This window comes from Cebus imitator, unplaced genomic scaffold (assembly GCF_001604975.1).
Source record: "Cebus imitator isolate Cc_AM_T3 unplaced genomic scaffold, Cebus_imitator-1.0 Scaffold297, whole genome shotgun sequence".
Taxonomy (NCBI): domain Eukaryota; kingdom Metazoa; phylum Chordata; class Mammalia; order Primates; family Cebidae; genus Cebus; species Cebus imitator.
This window is the reverse complement of record NW_016107612.1, coordinates 597,003-603,958: the sequence shown is the minus strand read 5'-3', so window position 1 is coordinate 603,958 and position 6,956 is coordinate 597,003. Positions and strand designations below refer to the sequence as shown.

Below are 6,956 nucleotides of genomic sequence, written 5' to 3'. Positions count from 1 at the left end.
CATGATCTCAGCTCATCACAATCTCTGCCTCCCAGGTTCAGGTGATTCTCCTGCCTCAGCCTGCCAAGTAGCTGGGATTACAGACATGCACCACCATACCCAGCTAATTTCTTGTATTTTTTTTTTTAGTAGAGGCGGAGTTTCTCCATATTGGTCAGGCTGGTCTCAAACTCCCAATCTCAGGTGATCTGCCCAGGCCTCCCAAAGTGCTGGGATTACAGGCGTGAGCCACCGTGTTTGGCCTGGTGAAGTGTTTTAACAGCTGTGCTGCTGCCCTAAGGCAACCCCTCCTCTCCCAGATGTTAGCAACTCATTTCTCTTGGAATCTTCTCCTAAAGTTAGTGGTAGCAGAGATAACTCAAAGGATGTGCCCTCTGCACTGTTTTGCAGTGAGAGGTTGTCTCAGATCACCTAGTCTGCAGTGACGCTCAAAGCCAAAGGAGCTGAGCTTCACAACATAGCACACACTCAAAAATGGACTAATGGATGCCCAGTCAAGCAAAACATAATTTCCAGGTAGTCATTGTTCTTCTTGTTTTACTTTTGGATTTTTGGTTTCTATTGTTTGGCTTTATTCACTCAAGTTTTTGGCTGCTTGCTTGAATTCATCCTATTTTCAGATTCGTATGTCCCAGTGAAAGTGATTTACACTTGACTTTCAGCTACTCTACTTCTGGGTTATGGTATTTACACTTTTGTTTTTCATCACTGTTTTTGCACTTCACTGACCCTCTTTTAGCCTTCCCCTCATTTTTGTGAATTGGGGCTACAATGCCATGCAGGTCTGATAGCCCCGCAGGCCTGGGGTGAACCTGCAACCAGTCCTGCCAGATTCCCTCATCCCTGGAATTTGAGTTTTGAGCCAGGGGACAGAAAGAGTATAACAGCTGGAGTTGCCAAGCTAGGCAACAGCAGGTTCTGTTGGCTCTGCTGCCACATTGAGAGCTCTTCACTGTCCTGTACTCCCTGAGAGTTGGAGTTTCTATGTTGTATCTCAAATCCCATCAGCACGCTTCTTTTCTGCATGCTAGTCAGAGACAGTTTCTGTTGCTTCTGATGAAAAAAAAAAAAAAAACCCTTACTGATCCACAGGTCTTGTACTTGGAGTATCTTCATGCCTAAGCATTTTAATTCCAAGTCTGATCGATGACTACTGCCAATAAGGCCTCTTCGAAAATAAAAACAGCAGCAGTCACTGGAAAACAATTATTTGTTAGAGTAAACTTGGGTTTCATCATGGTTAATGTTCATAGAGTTTTTATAAAACCACATTGTAAAACGTTTTGTATATACAAAAGAATAAATTTAATGTATATGCATTAACAGCATAAACACAAAACGAACAACATTCTGAGGCACCTGAAACCCAGTTTACAAATTAGATTGGAATGTCACCATGGAGTACATATGACGCCCCTTGTTGACCCTTCCCCAATCATGTTCCTCTTCTTCTCCAAGGAGAACACCACAGGTTTCTTTCATACATCTAGTAGGATTTACCACTGGAGTGCAAGGATGGTTCATCAGCCACAAGTCTATAAATCTGACCACATCAACAGAATGAAGCATAGAAATCATAATCATTTTGATACATGGAGAAAAGCATTTAACAAAATTCAGTATCCTTTCATGATTTAAAAAAAACTCTCAACAAGTTAAGTATAGAAGGAATGTAGCTCAACATAATAAAAGTCATATTATGACATCATATTATTATCAAGCCCACAGCTAATATCATACTCAACAGTGAAAACCTGAAAGCCTTTCCTCTAGGATCAGGAACAAGACAAGGATGCCCACTTTTACCACTTCAATTAAATATATTAATAGTACTGGAGGTCCTAGCCAGAATAACTAGGCAAGAAAGAGAAATAAAAAGCATCCAGATCAGAAAGGAAGAAGTAAAGTTGTCTCTGTTTGCAGATGGCATGACTTTATGGATATAGAAAACTCTAAAGATTCTACCAAAAAAAAACTGTTAGGTTTTAGCCTCAGGAAGGGAGAAAAGAAAAACCTGTTAGGACTAATAGACAAATTCAGTAAAGTGGCAGGATACAAAATCAACATACAAAACCAGTAGCATTTCTGTCCCCTAACAATAAACCATCTAAAAAAGAAATCAAGAAAACAATCCTATTTATAACAGCATAAAAAATTACTTAGGAATAAATTTAACCAAGGAGGTGAAAGATCTGTACACTAAAAACTATAAATCATTGCTGAAAAAATTGAAGAAGACACAAATAAATAGAAAAATACCCCATATTCATGGATTGAAAGAATTAACATTGTTTTCTTTTTTGCCTTATGGAAAATTAATATTGTTAAAAGGTTCATGCACTCTACAGATTAAATGCAATTCCTATCAAAAGTCCAATAACATTTTTCTTTTTTTAAATTTATAAACAAAAGAAGTTTAACTCACAGTTCTGCATGGCTGGGGATGCCTCAGGAAACTTACAATCATGGTGGAGGGCTAAGGAGAAGCAAGGCATGTCTTACCTGGCAGCAGGAGAGAGCTCCAATGACATTTTTTACACAAATGGAAAAAAATCTTAAAATTGGTATGGAACCACAAATTACCCTGAATAGCCAAAGCAGTCTTAAACAAAAAGAACAAAGCTGGAGATATCACACTATCTGACTTCAAAATATACTGGTAATCAAAACAGTATAGTACCATAAAAATAGACCTATAGACCAATGGGGCAGAATAGAGTGCCCAGGAATAAATCTATACATTTATGGTCAATTTATCTTCAACAAAGGTGGCAAGAGCATGCAATGGGAAAATAATAGTCTTTTCAATAAATGGTCTTGGGAAAATTGGATGTCCACATGCAGAAGAATAAAATTAGGCCCTTATCTCATATCACAAAAAGAAACTCAAAATGGATTAGAGACTTAAGACCTGAGACTACAAAACTATTAGACAAAAACATAGGGAAAAGCTTCTTGACATTGCTCTGGGTGGTGATTTTTTGGATTCGACTCAAAAACACAGGCAACAAAAGCCAAACAGACAAATGAGACTGCATCAAACTAAAAAACGTTTGTTTGTTTTTTTTTCCACAATAAAGAAAACATATCAACAGAGTAAAAAGACAACTCTGGAATGGGAAAAAATGTTTTCAAACCATATATCTGATAAGAGGTTAATATCCAAAATGTATAAGAAACTCAAATAACTCAATAGCAGGAAAATAAATAACCCAATTACAAAATTGACAAAGGACCTGAAATAGACATTTCTCAAAAGAAGAGACACAAATGGCCCACGGGTATATGGAAAAAAATGTTCAACATTACTAATCATCAGGGAAATGCAAATCAAAACTATAAATCACCTCACACCTGTTATTATTAAACTAAAAAGCTAATAATAATAATAATTATCAAAAAGACAAAACTAACAAGTGTTGGCAAGGATGTGGAAAAAGGAAACCTTGTACATTATTGGTAGGAATATAAGACCCATTATGGAAAGGAATATGGAAGTTCCTCAAAATATTAAAAATAAAACTACCCTATGATTCAGCAATCCCACTTCTGGGTGTGTATACAAATGAAATCACTATCAATGAAATATCTGCACTCCAGTGTTCATTGCAGCATTATTCACAATAGCCAGGATATGAAAGCAACCTAAGTGTTCATCAATGGATGAATGGATTAAAAAAATATACACACAATAGAATACTATTCAGCCTAAGAAAGAAGAAAATTCATTTTCTTTTTCTTTAAACATGGTTATGTTCTTTAGTGATTTCTGAGATTTTGGTGCACCCATCACCCAAGCAGTACACACTGTACCCAATGTGTCATCTTTTATCCCTCACCCCTCCCTTTTCCCTGAGTCCCCAAAGTCCATTGTATCATTCTTATGCCTTTTCGTCCACATAGATTAGTTCTCACTTATGAGTGAGAACATACAATGTTTGGTTTTCCATCCTGAGCTATTTCACTTAGAATAATGGTCCTCAATTCTATCCAGTTTGCTGCGAATGCCATTATTTCCTTCCTTTTTATGGCTGAATAGTATTGCATAGTGTGTGTGTGTGTGTGTGTGTGTGTGTGTGTGTGTGTGTACACACACATATATGTAATTATAATATATACATATACATATACCATATATATATATATAACATTTTCTTTATCCACTTGTTGATTGATAGAGATTTGGGCTGGTTTCATATTTTTGCAATTATAAATTGTGCTGCTATAAGCATGCATGTGTAAGTATCTTTTTCGTATAATGACTACTTTTCCTCTGGGTAGATACCCAGTAGCGGGACTGCTGGATCAAATGGTAGATCTACTTTTAGTTCTTTAAGGAATCTTCACTCTGCTTTTCATAGTGGAAAGTTTACATTCACACCAAGAGTGTAAAAGTGTTCCCTTTTTACCATATCCACGCCAACATCTATTATTTTTTGATTTTTTTATTATGGCCATTCTTGCAGGAGTAAGGTGGTATTGCATTGTGATTTTGGTTTGCATTTCCCTGATAACTAGTGGTGTTGAGTATTTTTTCATATGTTTGTTGGCTGTTTGTATATGTTCTTTTGCGAATTAACTGTTCATGTCCTTAGCCGACTTTTTGATGGGATTGTTTTTTTCTTGCTGATTTATTTGACTTCCTTGTAGATTCTGGATATTAATTAGTCCTTTGTCAGAGGCATAGTTTGCAAATATTTTCTCTCACTCTGTGGGTTTTCTCTTTACTCTCCTGATTTTTACTATTATTAGCTTTTTAGTTTAAGTCATATCTATTTATCTTTGTTTTTGTTGCATTTGCTTTTGGGTTCTTGGTCAAGAAATCTTTGCCTAAGACAATGTCTAGAAAGGTTTTTCTGATGTTATCTTTTAGGGTTTTTATGGTTTCAGGTCTTATATTTAAGCGTTTGATCCATATTGAGTTGACTTTTGTATAAGGTGAAAGATGAGGATCCAGTTTCATTCTTCTATATGTGGCTTGCCAATTATCCCAGCACCATTTGTTGAGTACGATGTCCTTTCCCCACTTTATGTTTTCATTTGCTTTGTTGAAGATCAGTTGGCTGTAAGTATTTGGTTCTTTGTTTGTGGGTTGTTTATTTTGTTCCACTGGTCTGTGTGCCTATTTTTATACCAGTACCATGCTGTTTTGGTGACTATAGCCTGATAGTATAGTTCGAAGCTGGGTAATGTGATGCCTCCAGATTTGTTCTTTTTGCTTGGTCTTGTTTTGGCTATGTGGGCTCTTTTTTTATTTCATATGAATTTTAGGACTGTTTTTTCTACATCTGTGAAGAATGATGGTGGCATTTTGATGGGAATTGCATTGAATTTGTAGAACCCATCCATGTGTATGGGATATGTTTTCATTTGTGTCATCTATTATTTCTTTCAGCAGTGTTTTGTAGTTTTCCTTGTAGAGGTCTTTCTCCTCCTGGTTAGGTATATTCCTAAGTATTTTAATTTTTTGCAGCTATTGTAAAAGGGGTTGAGTTCTTAATCTGATTCTCGGCTTGAACACTACTATTGGTGTATAGTAGTGCTACTAATTTGTTTACATTAATTTTGTATCCTGAAACTTTAATGAATTCATTTATCAGTTCTAGGAGCTTTTTAGATGAGTCTTTAGGGTTTTCTAGATATACAATCATATTATCAGCAAACAGTGACAGTTTGACTTCCACTTTACTGATTTAAAGTGAAGAGAAATAAAGAAGTAAATATCTCCTTTAAAGAAATAAAGGGTGCCCTTTATTTCTTTCTCTTGTCTGATTGTTCTGCCTAGAATTTCCAGTAAATTGTGTGTTGAATATAAGTGGTGAAAGTATGCATTCTTGTTTTATTCCAGTTCTCATGGGTACTACTCTCAACTTTTCCCCATTAAGTATAGTGTTGGCTATGGGTTTAGAAAATTCATTTTCAACTGCATGAATGAATCTATAGGATATTATGCTAAATGAAATTAGCCAGGCACGGAAAGACAAATGCTGCATGATCTTGCTTATATGTGGAATCTAAAAAAAATTAAATTCAGGAGCAGAGAGCAGAATGGTGGTTGTCAGGGGCTGGGGGTGGGGACCTGGGGAGATGTTGCTCAAAGAGTACAAAATTTCAGTTCAGCAGGATGAATATCTGGAGATCTATTGTATAGTATGGTCGCTATAGTTAATAATAATGTATTACATTATTAATTTTACTAAGAGAGGAGATACTGAATGTTCTCACCACGCACAAAGATAACTATGTGAGGTCATGGATATGTTAATTAACTTAATTGTGGTATAATCATTTCATAACATATACCTATATTTAAAGATCACCTTGTACACTGTAAATATCACATTTTTTTTTTTTCTGAGATGGAGTCTCACTCTGTCACCAGGCTGGAGTGCAGTGGCGCAATCTCCCAACTCACTGAAGTGATTCTCAGCCTCCCCAGCCTCAGCCTCCCCAGTAGCTGAGATTACAGGCATGCACCACCATGCCTGGCTAATTTTTGTACTTTTAGTAGAGACGGGGTTTCACCATGTTGGCCAGGCTGGTCTCAATCTCCTGACCTCAAGTGATCTGTGTGCCTTGGCCTCCCAAAATGCTGGGATTACAGGCGTGAGTTACTGCACCTGGCCAAATATATACAATTTTTATTTGTCAATTATACCTCAATAAAGCTGGGAAAAAAATAAAGGTCAGAAAAGGAGACTCTAATAAGTAATACAATGAATTCCTCTAACATTTCCAAAAAAAGAAATAAATTGTCATTATTGGTGAAGGTGAAGTCTCCAGCATGGCCCAGGCAGGCAGCCCTTTCTCCTTCTCCCTTCCTAAAGTCATCACTATGACAAAAGTGTTTTTACACTTTTACTACAAATTACATGTATCCATTAACAATATGCTGCATTTTGTGTTTTTAAAACCATACTTATCATTCTGCTGCTCACTCTTGTTTTTTTTTTTTT

General features: G+C 36.3%; 1 long non-coding RNA gene across 1 annotated transcript in view; it reads left to right on the top strand.

The window, feature by feature from the left end:
* The first annotated feature begins 394 nt into the window (after positions 1-394).
* LOC108285407 overlaps positions 395-6,956 on the top strand; it is a 23,901-nt gene continuing 17,339 nt past the window's right edge. The window contains exon 1 of the long non-coding RNA XR_001817569.2: positions 395-516. This is a non-coding gene — a long non-coding RNA (uncharacterized LOC108285407). The remainder of the gene's footprint in view (positions 517-6,956) is intronic.